At 37.0% G+C, this 19,083-nt stretch overlaps 1 long non-coding RNA gene across 1 annotated transcript; it reads right to left on the bottom strand.

Moving 5' to 3' along the window:
- Window positions 1–16,621: 16,621 nt before the first annotated feature.
- On the bottom strand, window positions 16,622–17,630 carry LOC126918201 (uncharacterized). The gene is made up of 2 exons (XR_007711263.1): window positions 17,557–17,630; window positions 16,622–17,466 (listed from the first exon to the last, which is right to left on the bottom strand). It is a non-coding gene; the product is annotated as an uncharacterized LOC126918201 (long non-coding RNA).
- Between the last annotated feature and the right edge of the window lie 1,453 nt (window positions 17,631–19,083).

Genomic DNA, 19,083 nt, shown 5'->3' with positions numbered 1-19,083 from the left:
ATGAAAATATAAAAGTAAGTGTTTATATTAAAATTTTAAATTTTTATTATATTAAGATAAATATGTATATATAATAATCTTTTATTACAACAAAAAATATTTTATTTTATTTATTCCTTTTTTGTTTAAATGAAGGCAAATTAAAGTTTTCTTATTGAGAATTTTCTGTGTGAATTGTTACGAAAACTACTATTAAATTATTTATAGGTTCAATAAAATGCATTCCATAAAAAAATAGTTAATACGGAAAGTCAGAAACACATGCATGAATTTTTTTTCGTACACAGACTTCGACGTAGATATGTCATCAGGGAAGATCGCGATGATGTTTCAAGAGTTGTAAAATTTCCCACTGGGAATGATTCATTTATATCCTTTAGTAGATCTTATAGATTGTCTGAGGGTAAATGACATTTCAAGAAAATGTTGATAATACTTGTTTTCGCGGTCAGAATATCTTTATTTAATTTTTAATGGATTGAAATAACCAAGCAGTGAAATAATACATAAAAGTTGTGTAAACACAACATGTTCAAAAAATATAAACAATGTAACTTACACATTGTTTTGCCAAGATACGGATATGTATACGGATACAGATTTTCGGTACTTTAGAATCATACTTATAACACGTACATAATACTATTATGTATACTATTATGCATATATATAAATATGTAAAATTACATTTACAAAAAGTAAATTTGATCAAAAAAATATTAAATACATAATTCTTTAAAACTGTATACATATAACCATGATATAAAAATACTTTTAAAAATCCATATACTAAATACAATTAATTTTTCTTAAAGAGAGATAATTTTGAATATTTTTTGCATCCTTAATGAAAAAGTTTGATTAAATATTGAGTGACGAAGTAAAATTGTCTATTTTATGATGTTCGCCTGAAATTTAAAAAAATAGAAAAATATGCATTTATCTAAGATAAATCATTTCATATATCTTAAATAAATTGAGAGTTACATAATAGAAATACCAAATATTAAAGAATACTTGTCAAAAATTTTATTGTCAGCGATAATTTACCTGATAACGCATTTTTCAGTTTCTGTAGTTTATTTGTATTCTCTTTTGAAATTATGTTGATTTTCATCAAACAATTTCCTTTAACGAATATGTAAAACACTTATCCCATATTTGTTTATATTTGTGTGCACATATTCGTATTGTATTGCCAATAAATTACGAAAACAATATTTGATTCAGTTCGAATAAAATTGTAACGGTTGTCAGATTCAAAATTTTTATTAATTTAATTCTGCCTAATACTAAGGAAACATTTTTGATACTAGTCTATTATTAAAATAAAATGTGCATGGTAAATTAACTCGAATATCGTACATTTCACAACGATATTATCCACGGAAAGAGTTTGTTTGTAATTTTTATAACAGAAGATCTTTATTCCATACATAAAAAGAAATAAAGGAATTAATTATAAAGAATGGGACAATCCTAAAAGCTGGTATAAAAATGTGATTTAAATAATAATCACAAATATGAAAAAATGTTCCATAATTCGGGATACTAGAATATCAAATTAATAAAGAATTCATGAAACTATATAGTAAAAATAAATTTTATCTTTTTTGTATGTAGGGTATGCCAAGTTAAAAAAGACAAACTTCATCAATATGTTCTATGGTTAGAAATGAGAAGAGACCTTATATAAACATAGGCCCATAAACACTTCATAAAAAAAACTATAATAAAGATACGAAACCTAAAGTCAATAAACGAATATTATTATGTAAAATAGATTGATCAAAGAACATACATTGTTTGGTCTGCGAAATCGCTATATTTTACACTCCACTTTCATTTGTAGGGAACAGTAAAAATGATTGTATCGTGTTTGTATTATAGCAGAGAAATTTTAAAATTCAGGATACTGTCCAATTCCATATTATTCCATTTATTTAATCAATTCCATATTATTAAAGCTCACTTTTTATTAATTTGAGATTAAATACATGTTTATTACTCTCTTGAATATTTTAAAGATATTGATTGTCACAATATTAGTTACGATTCTGTTTTTTCAAGATTTCAGAGATGTATTATTTAATTTTAAGATGTTCAGATCTTTCAATCTAGTTCAATCTTAAAGCTCTAGGAATTTTCTCTCACAAACCTACAGTAGTCACAAAAAATATTAACATGCCATTGTATTTATTATAGCATTTAGATACCATTTAGTTAAATTCAAGTATATTAAATTTCGTATCATTTAATAGCACTTTCATAAACTGCAAAAATTTGATGCTATGAAATAAAATATAGAATCTGATAAAGAAAAAGTCGTTTCGTTGAAAAATGAGAGTACGTGACAATATATTTTGCAGTCACTGCATAGAATTTGGTTTTAGAAAACTCAATTTTTCACTGATTCTTTTTATCATCTATGATCTTTCATTCAAATAAAAGAAATTCACGTTCAGACAAGTAAATTCAACCTTAACAGGACTTCATTTGATCGGTCACTAACTAAAATTTCGTTGAAGTAAGTGGAGTTACACTATATGGTGAATGTATATACTGAATTTACAAGGATTGGTATTTTCTAAACTCAGTGAAACAACCGGTATGGAAGTGTACTTGCCTCGATCAATCAAAGCGACATTATCTCAAACATGATGCCATTTATTTGACGAACGTGTGCATGTTGCCATGATCTGTTTACACTTTCAGTAATGTCCGGTGAAATATGCACGATCTATTAACCCTGCATAAACACCGTGGACAACTGTTATGTGTATAGAAAAAAATAAATATGCGGATTGTTGTTGCGCTCTAATTCCTCTAGAATTATCTCGTAAATCATGCTTTATGACCAATGAACATGTTTCGTTCTTCCCTATTTAGTCTGATCAAATTAGCTTTTTACTCAACATTAAACGGAATCTGAAATTTTCTTGCGTGAACTCATAGAAATCATGTTTTGAAACAAATCCTACATGTTTGCTATTCAAGATTTCCTTCGCGGATTTTGTAAACAATTTCCCAAGTTATTTGAAACAGGTTTTTTCATATCACAACGAACCTAATAATCGAATCGCAAAAAAATTTAGAATAAAAATTATAGATGTTAAAAATATTTATCAAATGATGCATCATACAATAAGATTGGTTAATTCACTAGGCTGGAAATGATCAAAAAGCATCTAAAATCGCACTATTTTCAATTCTCAATTATTCATGTAAAATTTAGTATATAAAGTTGAAACTTTGTAAAAATGTAGTTTTTGTCATTCTTAAAAGTGTCAAAAACTTCATCTCCGAATATTTATTAGTTTTTGCAGAAAAAGCTACTTAACAACTAAAAAGACGTCTCCGTAAAACATAATTTCTGCAATTTTCAGTAATCGTATAGCATTGATGTCGGGTATTTCTTCTATTCTTATTATTATTTTATTATTTGCATAGAACGCAAAACTAATTGATTTTGTAATTGTAGTTTTAAAAAATGACATCAAAAATTATACATGATTTAATCTTTTATAGGTCCATTAATACTGATAAAACATGTTTATAATAGAAAAAATATAAGTAAATAGATAGATAAGATCATGAATAAAATAGATACAAGTGCATAAGAATATAACATTTATCATTAATATATATATTAAAAATGTAAAAATTATTGGGATTGAATAATACAGACAGGAATAAGTGCATAATTACAATAACAATTCTTAAAAGTCTTTAGTTATTTAATAATACTACAACAATTATGTTTTTCATAATGTTCGTTATAATTTTTATATAGAGGCAATGGTTATGATTAATAATAAATTAATGACGAAAGTAAAATATTGAATGTAAACAAAGGAAAATTTCTTTTCTGGAATCAATTCATTTTTAAATTATGCTAGATTCGAGAGATTCATCAAATGTTTGAGACCCTAGGCTCAAAAGGATGTAGCAGGTAAGATTATTTGTCTCAAGAAGGGAAAACTGACGAAGATTATTTTTCAGTCCAAAAAGCTATTAGATTTATTTTAAGTGGATTGTAATATGTAAACTGAACGTGTTTACTATGAAATGTTTCTGACTTTCTAGTTTGAAAGTGAATTTGAGTAAGTACGTATGTCTGAATAAACAGTAACGAATCGTCCGAGAAAAATATTTGATGACATTTCGGACGAGACACGTTGATGGAAATAAGACGCGCCGGGCTGGTTATCTAAATATTTCCGAATTCGTAGGGGCTATATAATATGAGTAGTAATTCTCCTTCTGCAAGTGACCACCTCCGCATTATAGGCGTGAGGGTGTACAATGCGACCCGTGAGCGGGATGTACGAGAACTTCACGGGTGTTACCCATCGATCGTTGTAAGCAATAAAACATTATGAAGTGTTGAGATTCGACGAATACATACTGGAATAGAAAACTTTTTTTTTTTTTTTTTTTTATTTATTAGAATATTTACAATCAATTCTCGTTGAGAATTTTCAGTAACTTAATTTGGCGTGATACAATGACATGGATTATAATAGTTTTATATTGTTGATTCTAGTAGGACTAATGGTTTAATCTAGTGGGTATTTTCTTTTTAGTCTGCGGATCTGGTCCGTCGTGTCCAGTAGTTGGGTGACTAGTGGGTTGTGGTGGTTGTTGACTCTTGTGCTATATCTGCTTCTGGACTTGTGTATTTCATCTTTGACTGTAGGTATCTTGAGGTCTCGGTGGATTGTTTCGTTGGTAACATACCAGGGTGCATTTAATAGGGATCTTAGCGTTTTCGATTGGAAGCGTTGGAGTATTTCAATGTTGGAGTTACTTGCTGTTCCCCATAGTTGGATTCCGTAGGTCCAGACAGGTTTTATTACGGCCTTGTAGAGGGTTATTTTGTTCTGTATGTTTAGTTTGGAGCGTCGGCCCGTGAGCCAATAGAATTTTCTTAGTTTTTCCTTTAGTTGCTTTGTTTTTTCGGAGATATGTTTTTCCCAAGTTAGCCTCCTGTCCAGGGTCATGCCCAGGTATCTTACGGAGTCCTTGCTTGGGATTATTGTGTTGTTAATGGTGACCTGGGGGCAGGTTTGTTTTCGGAGCGTGAAGGTTACATGGGAGGATTTTTTTTCGTTTATTTTAAAACCCCATTTTTGGAACCACTTTTCCATGGAGTCGAGACTTCGCTGGAGAGTGGATGACGCAATTGCCGGGTCTGCGTGGGTAGCTAGTAGTGCTGTGTCGTCGGCAAATGTTGCTATTGTTACCTCGTTTGATATGGGTAAGTCGGCAGTGTAGATGGAGAATAGTAGGGGTCCGAGGACACTACCTTGCGGTATGCCGGATTTTATTGGGAATGTTGCGGAAGTGGCGCCTAGACATTTAACTATGAATTGTCTGTTGGTTAGGTAGGATTTTAAGATGGAGTAGTATGGGTGGAGTAGGATTTTTTTAAGCTTGTAGAGTAGCCCTTCATGCCATACTTTATCGAATACCTGTTGGATGTCTAGGAATACGGCTGAGCAGTATTTTTTCTTTTCAAGGGTTTGGCTGATCATGTGGGTTATGCGGTGGATTTGCTCTACTGTTGAGTGTTGTTTTCGGAAGCCGAATTGGTGATCTGGGAGAGTCTTCAATTCTTCTAGGAGTGGAAGGAGACGATTCGTGAGCATCCTCTCGAATAGTTTAGACAGGGTAGGTAAGAGACTGATTGGGCGATAGGAGCTGGTTTCATATGTTGGTTTACCGGGTTTGGGGATGAGGGTGATTAGTGAGATTTTCCACGCCTTAGGAAAGTGTTCAAGGCGGAGGATGGCGTTAAAGATTGATGCGATGAGTGCAATCCCTTTTATGGGAAGTTCCTTGATTGCTTTATTTCCTATTTGGTCGTGACCTGCTGCTTTCTTGGGGTTTAGGCGACTGATTGCTTCTATGATCTCTGCAGAAGTGAAGGGTTGAATAGGAGGGGACATTTGGAAGGGAGTGTGTGTGCAGGTATTCGGTGACGTCCGCTGCGGCTATAGAGGAATGGGGTTGGAATACTTCAGTCAAATGTTTGGCAAATAGGTTGGCTTTTTCTATAGGGCTACGCGCCCATCCACCCTGCGGGCGGCGGATTGGAGGTATTATTTGTGGGGGGCGCGTGAGTTTCCTGGAGGCTTTCCATAGTGAGTAGTTTGAGTCGGCTGTGGGGGACAGGCTGGCGAGGTATTTGTGAAAACGGTCATTATTGTAGTTCTTTATGGTTTTGGATAGTTTTGTAGTTGCGTTGTTTAGTTTGCGTTTGTCCTCCGGTGTTCTATGGGTCTGCCATATCCTTCTTAGTCTACGTTTTTCTGCTATTTTTTTTAGTATGTACTGGGGGTATTCGTGGTTGCTGGTGGACGTTTTTGCCGGTGTGGAGACGCGGATAGCGTTTATTATGCTCGCATTTAGGTATTCCGTGGCTGCTTTGATTTCATCATTGGTTTTTAGTGAGGTTGAGGCTGAAGTTGTGTGGGTAAAGACTTCTCTAAAGAGCTGCCAGTTGGTGTGTTGGTTATGAATGGAGCCATTAGGTGTATTCTCGATGATAGTTGAACTGACTGTTACTATCACGGGGGAATGATCAGAGGAGAGATCAGCCGAGGAATTGATTTGGACGTGTCTTGACGAGATATTTTTAGTTATGAAGAAATCAAGGAGATCGGGTATTTTGTTTGTGTCGGTGGGCCAGTGCGTGGGTTCGTATGTGGTAAGGTAGTTGAGGTTGTTGGTTAATATGCTGTTGAGGAGGTTTTTGCCTCTTACTGTAACCAGTCTGCTGCCCCATTGGGTGTGTTTAGCGTTGTAGTCTCCTCCGGCTATGAATTTGCTGCCCAGGGTGTCCAGGAAGTGGTCAAAGTCTTCTTTGGCGATGGGGTGTCTGGGAGGGCAGTATACAGCTGAGGTGGTGATTGTACCATGACAGTCTTCTATTGCTACGTTTGTTGCTTGGAGGTAGTCTTTCTGGAATGGTTGAAGTTCGTAGTGCTTGATGTTTGACTTGATTATGATTCCGGTGCCGCCGTGAGCCTTTCCGCTGGGGTGTTGGGTGTGGTAGAAGTTGTAGCCGTGTATTTTGAGATAGTTTTTGTCGGTGAAGTGGGTTTCGGATATGAGCATCACATCGATTTGCTGTTGTTTTAAGAATAGTTCTAGTTCGGCTTTGTGCTGAGCTAGACCGTTGGCGTTCCACAGGGCTATTCGCATTGGTTTTATTTTGCTTCTGTGCTTATGAATTTGTCCATGAAGCGTGTGAGTAGGGACAGCAAGTTGTTAATTTGCTCAGTTTGCTTCTCGATAAGTTTTTCGAGTCTGGTAAAGTTGTCTGTGCTTTGTGGGGTGGGAATTCTATTTTCTGTGTGTACACTGTGTGTTTTCGAGTTGTATGCGTTTCCTTGCGTTGCCTGCGCATAGGATACTGTTGGTGTGGTGAGTTTTTGGGGTTTAGGTTCTTGTATGTTTATGTCCTTGGGTCTCAGTTTTGGATACTTTATATTATGTAGCGATTTGTAGGCTGAGCATCCTTTGTAGTTCGCAGGATGCTCTCCTTGACAGTGGATACACTTGGCGGGGGTTTCCGGGGATTTAGTGCATTGGTCAGTGGGGTGATTACCTGCACATTTTACGCACCGGAAGTTGTGATTGCAGTATTTCTGCGTGTGGCCGTACCTTTGGCACCTCTTGCATTGTATTATTTCTTTCTTTACAAGAGGTGGCTCGAACTTAACTATGGAGTTCATCAGCCGATTGATATTGTAGATTTCTTTATTGTTTGTTTTTTGTTTTAGGTCTATAAAAAATAAGGATAGTGGGTTTTTTGTGATTCTATGCCTAATGTTACTGATGTTAGTTACTTCGTGGCCGTGATTTGACAGTTCGCATTTTAGTTCGTCTAGATCGACTGAGTGATGGATATTGCGTAGCACCACTCGAAATGGTCTTTCTTGTTTGAGCTGGTACGTGTGGAATTTGGCGTTTAACGTTTTTAATAGCTTGGTTAACTTTCTATAGGCGTCTGGGTGGGACGGCAGTATTTTCACTTGGTTGTTGTTAATCTTTAGCTTGTAGTCTTCTTTGCTGATGTCTTTTTCGATAGTTTTAATCATTGACTGTATGTCGATTACGTCGTTAATGAATATCGGTGGGGGAGGGGGAGTTCTTTGAGTATGGAGATTATTTACCTTTTCGGTTGTAATCATGGAGTCTTCCGTGGACTCCAGAATTGAGAATCTATTGTAGGTAGTCACTTGGCTGGCTGATGGTTTGGTTTGAATCTTGTTTACATTTGTCTTGGTCGGTTCGAGCTTTCGTTTTTTCGTGTGGTGGTCATTTACCAGGATAGTTGCGTTGCCCTCTTGCCACGGGGGAGGAAACATGGCGGTGTTATAATTTTGCTCCGGGGAGCCTGTTGGAAATGATAGAGCCATCATCGAGCTAGTTAATTCTGTGTGAAAGAACTAGTCGAGAGGCTGTTAACCCCTGGCTAGGTTAGTTGGATTCGCTTTCGTCAGCTGGGCGTCACGTGGAGTTTTGTGAACTTCACAGGGCACTGGACACACGTCTGCACGTCTCGGCACTCAGCAGCAACTGGATGGTCACTTGCTGCTTTGTGGACTTTGCCGGGCACGTCTGCACGCCTCGGCACTCACGAACGAACTGGAATAGAAAACTAAAAACAAGAAAAGTCCTATGTCCTTGACCATTACAGGCAACTGTTAATTTCTTAAGCGATAGAATAAGTGTTCAATGACTTCATAAAATTATTGTTGCTAAGAGAGTCAGAATTTCGTGGACTTCTAGATATAAACGTATAAAAGTATAAAAATATAAATGTATAGTAATAATAATATAAACACGTAAAGATATAAGTGGATAAGGAGATAAAAACATCTAGAACATAAAAAGAATCTAGAACATGAACGTAAGAAAAAATTCTATCTTAGTGTATAAAATTTCGGTGTATATTAAGTTGTCCGGAAAGTTTCTTTCATTTTAGAATGAAACAATAAATGAATGAAACATTTTTATATTATATTTTATTACACGTATTTATATACTGCACGTAATGCAAAAGGGATCATGCGATATAAATTGTAGGATAAGGAAAGTAATGGATCAAAATAATATAAAACAAAAAACGTGCATTTATTGTTTCCTTGTGAAACAAAAGAAACTTTTCGGACAACCTAATACAATATAACGCGAAGAGTATTAGTGCGGTGTAATGCATGTGAATTTGTAAATATCTACATGAACTCTCCTATAGCTATATCAAACAACGTCTCATTTCGACTGTTAGTTATTAAAATAATGAACGTCAATCCATTTTGAATGCGCCAGATCAATTCTTAGGGATCCTCGTATGGATTTCTGCGATTGGGTCATATCTCGCGGACATCCCTCGGTTTTATTAATTATTTACTGGCCCATTTTTTAATTAGTATGATTTATGATATAACTTTTTTGTTACCATTTATTTCAACTATATTTCCGTATACCTTTTAGTTCTTAATCTTGAAAATTAAGACTGTAGTGACCTTTCCTAGAAAAAAGTTATCTCGTCTCCCAATTGGTGTGAAAGAAGACAGTTTTTTAAATTCATGGAAAAATATTAGCTTCATTATGATCCATGTGTAAATTCAAAACGATCAAAATTGCAGAAGTTATTCCTTTTATCTATGACAAAAAATGATACATAGTATCTGGCGTCATTTTTGAATAATTAAAAATTACAAAATCGATTAGTTTCGAGTCGTATATGATAGTGCAACTATTCAATAATAGAAAAAACACTCGACAGAGAATATGCAACTTTAAAAAATTATAGAAATTAAGTTCTACAGGAACGTCTTTTAGTTGCTAAATAGCTTCTTGTAAAAACTAACAAATATTTGAAGATGAAATTTTGTACACTTTTTCAGAGTAACAAAAGCTACATTTTCACAAAGTTTCAATTTTATATAATCAATTTTACGTGCATAATTGACAATTGAAAATAGTGTCGATTTTTGATGGCTCCTAATTTATTTATGGCTCAAGAAATTAATTATTCTTAACGTGTGACATCTTATTCAATAGATGTTTCATATCTACTATTTTTATTGGAAATTTTTTGCGATTCGATTATTAAATTCATTATATGCAAAAAATCTGTTTCCGACAAATTTGGAGAGCGTTTGCAAAGCCCGTGCAAGAAATCCTAAGTAACAAAGATATAAGATTTCCGAACACGACTTTTATAAGTTCGCGTAAGAACATTTCAAATACCATTTAATGTTGAATTTGACTTTTTCTTGGGCTAATTTGACTAGACTAATTTGGTACAGACTGTAATAGAAACAGTGGGCCCGTAATCGTTGATATGATATGTGTATACTTCGGGAATGATTAAAATGATGAATTTTATCTGTTTTATATGCATTATTTCTCCGAATGAAGATCATAAGATAATTCGATAAATTTTCACTTATTACAGAGAAATAGTTTTAAAACACAGTACGTTATCAACTAATCTCATATTAACAAAAATGACTTTATATTTGGTTTTGAAGCTAGGCATGTATCTTTTAATTTTCTTAAAGATTTAAAAAATATTGCTCATTATAACATAACAATATTGTAAAGAATAAAATATTAGAAATGTTATAGTGTTACTCGTTACCGTCAATTCAAGAGGCCAGCAAAGGTATTTTATAGCACTACAATTACAATTTATTAGCAGGTGCACAGACGAGCTTGAAAAGAACTCAAGGAGACCTTGGGTTATCGTTTTCGAGGAGGCACCTGATGTGCGTTCACGGGGCTTCCAGGATGAAGTCACTTGCGGATTCAAAAAAGCCAAATAGTTGGTTTGCTAATGACAGCAACATTTACAACATTACCCTTGGATAAGTCCATTGTTCACGTTTCGGTCTATCTGTTAAACCCAGAAGATCTAGCGGCGCTCGTAGTTCGTCCTTCGTAGGATTTGGTCATTACGTCGGATGATATGCCGTTGGACCAGACGTGTTTCAAAACCGCTTGATCTGATCTGATGACTCCACGTACAGGATAGTGATAAATATCGATGTGCTTCGTCCGTGCATGGAACATGAGGTTGCACCCTTGCACGTTGGAGTTATCGTTTCACAGTTTAACAGATTGTCATTCAAGTCACGCCGCAATTCACCTCGGATCAGTCTTACCTCAATCTTCAGGGATGTCGATACCAAATTTCAGTATTGCATTCCAAACCGTTGGAAAACATCCTTAATATATGTTCTCCCATGTCCGTTCATGAAAATTCTCTTATTATTTCTGGTGAAGTTTATTTCGAGACATAGCTTTATCTCCTCAAGGTCACTTATTTCAAAGAAATTTACTAGCCTCTGCCGAGCAGCTGCATTAGATTCGTGCCACATAATCAAGATGTCATTCATATAGATGACGATGACTATTAGCTGCTTCACTTGGCCTTTCTGATAAACGCAGTGTGACGACCCTAGGTTACGACCCTATTTCACCCTATTCAGAACGTAGAAGGCCTTTTTCATGCGGCAGACCATGTTGTGGCTGTAATCTCGTCCAGCATGATCCCTAGCAATAATTGTACTTTGCCTTTCGTTATGTTCGACGATGTATTGGAGGACTTCCTTCATCCGATCTGGTACCTCTATGTAGACCTCCTCATCGAGCTTGCCATTGAAATATTCTGTCGCTTGTTCACATAGCCGGATTCGCCGCGAATGCGATAGTTCATCTTATAGAGCTCAGACGCGCAACCAGAGCGTAAGTCTTGTGGAAGTCCTTTCTGCGCTGAGATTTCTCCAATGCTGCGAATATCCCTTAGCAACAACTTGTGGTACATTTGCTATAGAACACGAAACGACTCCTGATGACTGTCCTCTTTATGGTTCTAGCGACCATGTCCTATGTTTCTTTAATGAGAGTTGTATTTTCGAGCTATCGCGGGGAGACATGGTCGCGAGAATACGCGTCAACGGGAGTCGTAAATTCCCGTTACGATTATTCTCGCGACCGCGTCTCCCCGTGATAGCTCGAAAATACATGGTCCTTCGAGCCGGATTACGTGCCATTAAAAAAGTGCACTGACCAGTGGCTATACAGTGTCACGTGAAATCCACATTCCAACACCTTAGTCAACTGACCAAAGGAGCCGCCACCGGAGAGGAACACCTCCTTCGTTCAGCATCTACACAAGTCCACGCCGCACTGTAGCGAGTAGCAACCGATTCCCAGATCAACGTCCATTTGATTAAGGTAAGATCGTTCCTACTATTAAAATCAAATATGGCTCACGCTGAATCGATCAGCACATTGCGGCGGAGACGAAACGCCTTAGTCAGCCGATTTGCAAACATGAAGCGTCAACTCAACGAATATGAAGAGTCTGGACGCATAAATAAAAACTTTTTGATATCTTGCTGCAAATCGTTCGACGAGAACTGGAGGAAGATAAGCGCGGTTCAAGACGAGTTAGAAGTGTTAGATGAGGGGGAAATTGCTCGTACAGCCTCTTTATCGCAAGAGCATCAGGAGATTGACATACGGCTCCTAGATCTCTTTGACTAAATACCAGCAACAACCCCCTCGACAACAAAAACACGCGATTCATGCGTGAAACCAGAGCCGACACCAATCACTTTACCAGAGATCCGCTTGCCTCAGTTCGACGGTGCCCTCGAGAATTGGACCTATTTCTATGACACGTTCTCATCCACAGTGGACCGCAATGAAAATTTAACAAAGGTCCAAAAATTCCAACACGAGTCAACGCATCAATTCGAAACTGTCCAACTCGAGATAGAATTATTAGACTCGGAAGAACAAACGCGCGATCTCGAAATCAAAGAGCAGTATGAGGATATATACGATCGGCTAAGACGTAACCAACGTATCGCACGACAAGCTCCGTCATCGAGACCGACAAACAGTGAATCAGCCGCCGGTATCAAATCGCCACGAAATGCCTTGAATCAGCCAACCCCTCACGATCCCCTGGACCGGAAGGAACTGAATCCCATCCAGGACAACAAGAATCAAACTCCGCCGACGGAAACCATCGCATCCACTCAAACGGCGATCCCGTCGCATACCACGCGGAGCTCATCGCGTGACACTCATAACGTGTCATCCACACGCGATTTGACGACAACCACGTTCCCATCGTCAGCATTGCAACCATCTGATTCAACTCCACAAAACGTCTCGAATCACCCGAACGCTCCAGATCTGCAAGACCGGAAGGAACTGAATCACGACCAGGACAAAAACGGTTATACTCCGCCGACGGAGAACACCACTTTAGATGTTACACCTGACATGGACATCATATCAGAGAGTCTTTCTCCGGGACCTAACGTGAAGAATTTTCCATCGCCATGGCCGCGAGTAGCCACGCGAGTGACCCAAATCGAGATAATCTCCACGTTATTACCACTGTGACTAATCATTTAATTGTCGGTAGTTTCCAGAACGCGCCAGCTGATCTCAACACTTGTCCACTAAGCCCACAGATCACTATGTCGGGCAAATCTCTGATTTTGTCTTTTGCGGATTGTTGGACCACGCCGGTACAACCATCAGGCATCAGCGAGAAGGCGCAATCCAGATGGATCAACAGGGGCAGCCTTCTCCCTCAATCAACCATGACCTCCTTCACGCTTCCACAGCCAAAACGAGAACGAGGATGTCCAAATGACATGCAATACTTTCACGGGTCTGATGTTGCGGAAATACCATACAAGGAAGGCGAAACCTTCTCAAAGTCTTACCACTAAACAACCTACAACACGTGGGACAAGATAACTCAATTCAGGCAGATCATCGGGGGGAGCTCAGTCCCCCAATCAAATACAAAACCTTGCGACGTGTTTGAACCTATACCATGCAACACCGGAGTTTCATTCAATGATACCTCTTGGGGCGAACTATTCAAAGGCACCTCGTGCGCCGAGGTGTTCCACGATACTTCATGGGCCAAGCTGTTTCACGACACTTGCTGGATCGTGAACTTCAACGAGCCCTTCACGCACCGGGAACCAGACTCCAGGACAGACAAATACCCTCAGCGCACCCGCCTTTCAGCCGTATCATCGAATCCACCCTAGCGACGATGGCCTCATTAAGACGAACCAGATACCACCCACATACAGAATTTTGATCGGTGCCCTCTCAACGGGGGGAGAATGTTACGTCGCGTGAAAAGGTCCGCGCGACGTCCTTCATTGTCTGACCGTTAAGGCCCAAGCATCATTAGAGAAACCCTCAATAAACCTAAGGCCCCACCATAAACCGAGTCTTATTAGTTTGCAGGAAGCTTTAATCCTGCAAGTATTTTTGGTTCATTACTGGTACTTAAAAGGTCCTTCGGTCTATTATACATTCTGCCAAATTACGGAGAAAGGAAGTAGTTACCTAATGGGAAAAATGAAATAATTGCCTAACTGAAAGCTGGTTTTTCCCATAAATAATGTCGCCCATGAATCACGTTGGTAAGAGGCTTCTTCCTCCCATCTTCCTTCCCAACATCGGTCATAACCAATCGACATCGCGGATGATTGCCCTCACTTTCCTAACTAAAAAGCAACAAATAAGCGTAATCAACAAATCCGCGTTCTTCGTTCAAAGGGCACATTCATACCGAGCTTTCCTCCGCAATCACAGCAGACCGAGCTTCAGAGTCCCTATAGCTCTCACAGTTCCTACAGCTCTCAGAGTTCCTTCGGCTCTCACAATACCTACATGTCCGAGAGTTCCTTCGGCTCTCACGGTGCCTAGAATTCCTACAGTTCCTTCATCTCTCATACTGTTCCTATTGCTCCGACTGCCTCTACTCCTACTGCTTCTATGCTGTCAGGAGAGTCACTATATTGGTTCTCATAACCAACGAACAGTCAAGGTCAACATATATACGTATTCTCTCATCTAAGAATAATCCTTCTCTTCGTTACCTGTATCTTAATTAACGGCGTTACTACTTTGTGTGATTATATAAAGTGTTGGAAATACATAATTTATAATTCTGTGAATCCACAGTGTTATACTAACTGAATCATCCCTATTATCCTAACCGAAATCAGAGGATCGAACTATTCGTGGTGTCGATTATTATAATCGTAACGGGAATTTACGACTCCCGTTGACGCGTATTCTCGCGACCGCGTCTCCCCGCGATAGCTCGAAAATACAAGAGTAGATCTTTTGAAACTTTACGGCACTCGACATTTGGCGATTCCCAAAGAATTGTGTTACAGAATAAAGATTATTCTCTCACGTCGCGGTAAGCATAACATTACCATCTCGATTAATGACCTCAGACCTTTCCCGGGTAGAAGGGCATTGCGTTTTTTGTTGGTAATCCTACTTATCGAAATAAGATTCAGTCGAAAATCGGAAAATATTGATTGTCCGGGAGATGAAACTCTTATCTATTTTCACCAACATTCGTGATGGTCGACACGATGCCTCTTCCCATTATTTTTGCATGGGCACTGTTAGAAAGATTCAATACTCTCAGGATGTAATCCGTGATCAGGCCTTGAAACAATTTGACGTTATTGCACATGTGCAATGTACACCCATTGTCAGAACACCAAACGTTACTTTTCGCATTATCATTGTAATACGAAACATTGTTTACCAACACGTCCGAAAATGCAAATAAACTTAAATTATCGGTGTCACTGGCGAACAGTCATTTCTGGTTTCTTACTCCTTGACAACCCTTCACAAGATGTCCGAAAATACCGCAACTGAAACACTTCACATTAAAATCATTTTTCGCGATATCAATTTTTCCAGGTCCGATCCAATTTTTCCGCGACAATTCTTGCGATGATGTGCTTTTCTACGTTTCTATTTTGCTATCATCATCACATTTTATTCCACGTTTAAGTTCATTTCGCTCTACGTATCGAATTCTTCCACAATTTTAATTTGCAACGTTTCAAGAGATGACAATGCGTCATGGACAGACATGGCACAATCAAAGCTTTCAAAGCTGCAGGATACGCTACGCAACCGCATGATCACCACGATCGTACACACACGTCTGTTTTTAATGTTGGGAGTTCTACTTTACAAATTAGCCACCATAAAACTTTGTGATTGTGAAGTTAAGATTTCGTATTTAACGTCATCCTTGGGTAAAAGCATTGAAAGAAAAGAATAGAAATTAAACACTGAGCTTACTTAATGACAAAACTACTTTTCATAATTGTTCACCATTTATTTACAGTATATACATATGCAGTATTTTATTTGGTACAGCAAAATGCTGTTTAGATGAATATTAATTTTGAATCATTATTAAACATATATTTCTATTTTCAACAGAAAAGTTTAATGATATTACAATTTCCAAATCAAATATGTACACATGTATTTAATACTTTTATATTTCACGCGTATATTGGAAAGCAACTTTATTTTTAGTTTTTCTATTCATTAGAAAATTGTTTAATTATTAATACTCTCTATGATATATGTAAATAATATCATGTCCAAAATATTATTCACAACTGAAACTTTTCAATATTATTAAATTTTTTATTGAAAAATCAAAGTTATAATATAATTTTAAAGTTTACAAAGGTTTTTAATAAAAATGAAAAAAGTATTTATATTATATGATATTTATTAGACATTAGTTAGGCACAAAATAATAATAATATAATCATAATATTCATATATCTAAGACGAAATATTGTCTCTATTATTATTATTGTGGTACTGTTTTTTGCTTTCATCTCTTTTCCTACTCAGCCCGTGAGTCGAATACGCGACCGCATTAAGGAGAGAGAGAAAAAGACAGAGACAACCGAGTCGGGGCTATTTTTACACGATGACGTCATACAATGAATTCTAACTTTTCGACTAAAGCGGTTTACTGGGGACTAATGGAGCAACAGTGTCCGATCATTAAAAGCCTTACCATCATCGTGGGAATTTCCAGACTTATATATACGACAATGCCACCAATAGTATCTTGATTGATCTTGATTTTCAGTTGCGCTAACTTATCCATCACGTCGAAGAAACGTCGGAAACGTTCGCCACACACCGTAACCATTTTGCATTTTCAACAACTCCAGATGATTCAAAAGCACGACCTTTCACGTTGGCCCTTTTTACTGATAGATGTTCTTTAATTTTAATCAAATCTCTCTTACAGTCTCATATCTCTTTATCTGCTTAATTTCCGACGGACTAATAATGAGCACAAAATTCAAATATGCTCTCAAATCGTTCTCGATTTATCTTGCCACTCCTTGCACCGATGCTGCACTACCCTGCATAAATTCCCGCTTGGAAATCCTGCCGCTCACGTACCAAGGAGCTGCCGCTCCATTCATCCGTCTTTGTTAAAACCGCACGCATTTAAAATTCCACGTGTTATACTTTTCTTTATCGAGCACTTCGAACCTCATTCCCATTCATTTCTGCGACGCAACGAGGAACTTCCTGACTCAAGGATTGCATTTATAATTAAAAAAAATTGTAACTTGCATTAGATAACACGTGTTTTAGAAATGTTTTATTTTTTGAGATTACCATGTGCCTCGGCCAATAACCTATTCGACACGACGTGCGTGGCCGCAATAAACAGACTGAACAAGCCCATACCCATTAACAAAAAACTAACGGTTTAGTCGTTAATCACAGAGATTTCTAACATTTATTCCTCTAGTAGCCGAATTTATCATTCTTCCTTAGTGTTTATTATTTTTTTACTAATTCTGTAATCCAGTCTTCTCTATTCTCTAGTCCAGACATTCTATAAAAAGCTCATTATTTTAATTTGATAACTTAAATTTGTAATATATTGGATTATTATCGTAAATTTTAAATTCATTTTTCTTCGATTTTTTCGAATACACGGGTAATAAATCAGCATAGATTTCTTTTTTGGTTACTTACATACAATATTGTAAAAATATACATATACATAACATATTTGTAATACGGTTGATAGATAACAAAAATAAAAGACCCAGTGATTTGAAATTTATTAAACATACAAAATTTCTTAACTAATTATGTACTGTTACCTGAGCATTATAAGATAAACCGAAGAAGAATATATATTTTCAAGTTGCAAGAATATTGGGACATATCAATTTACATTATCAAACTAAGGTAACGAGTTCTTTTACAGAAGTATGATTATTCCTGGAATGAATTGTATCGTAGAATTAATAAAAAATTACTTCGCAGTAGCAAAGAAAATATCTCCTGTCTTCCACTGTCAATAATACATTGACGTTTAACCTACACATAACAAATTTTTAACAGTTTTTCCTGTCTTATACATGTAAAACCAAAAAATCGAAACAAACCAAAAATATAAACTTTGTTTCCATAGATTTCAAGTAGATTAAGGGGCACTGTTTAAGAACAAGAAACGTTAAACCGTTCTATCCTTAGAAGGTTTCGGTAGTAAGAACCTTATCACAGTTTTTGCCTCGTTTCTTATGGCCCGATCGTTTCGTTTGTTTTTCTAACATTTGGAAATCGACAGCTTCGTTCAGCAGTTTCCGACATTGTTGACGCCGGTACCGTGGCCCGATTGGCGAACAACGGCCATAGCTCTTTGACAGATCATCACCTTATTATAGCGAACATCGGCGAGCGACCATTGTTTACGGTTCCACGTCTGTCGTTGACTTTTTTTGTATCTTAATCGTTCAAACTGTTTAGACCTGTAGCGGCACATGAGTAGAGGACAATTCAAATCATATTGTTGTGTTGTCTCGGAGTATCAAGATCGTTAGGATACACGTAATGTAATAATAAATAAACTCCGGGCAAAACAATGTCGCCGCTATGTGAAACCGTCGAACAAAGACGAATTTGAATTTTCTGACTCTCCTCCGACCAGTATAAATAAACAGACGCAATAAAAAAGAATTCAGTTATCAAGCAGTTATCAACCAGTTATCTAACAGTTATCAATCAGTTATCTAACAGTTACATAACAGTTATCGAACAGTTATCGACTAGTATCTATCGAATATCTATCAACGATCTTATTTTGCGACTTATACGCTGTACGAACGTCTCTGCGAATGTTGTCTTTAT

The sequence above is a fragment of the Bombus affinis genome, chromosome 1, assembly GCF_024516045.1.
Source record: "Bombus affinis isolate iyBomAffi1 chromosome 1, iyBomAffi1.2, whole genome shotgun sequence".
NCBI lineage: Eukaryota > Metazoa > Arthropoda > Insecta > Hymenoptera > Apidae > Bombus > Bombus affinis.
This window is presented reverse-complemented; position numbering and strand designations above follow the sequence as displayed.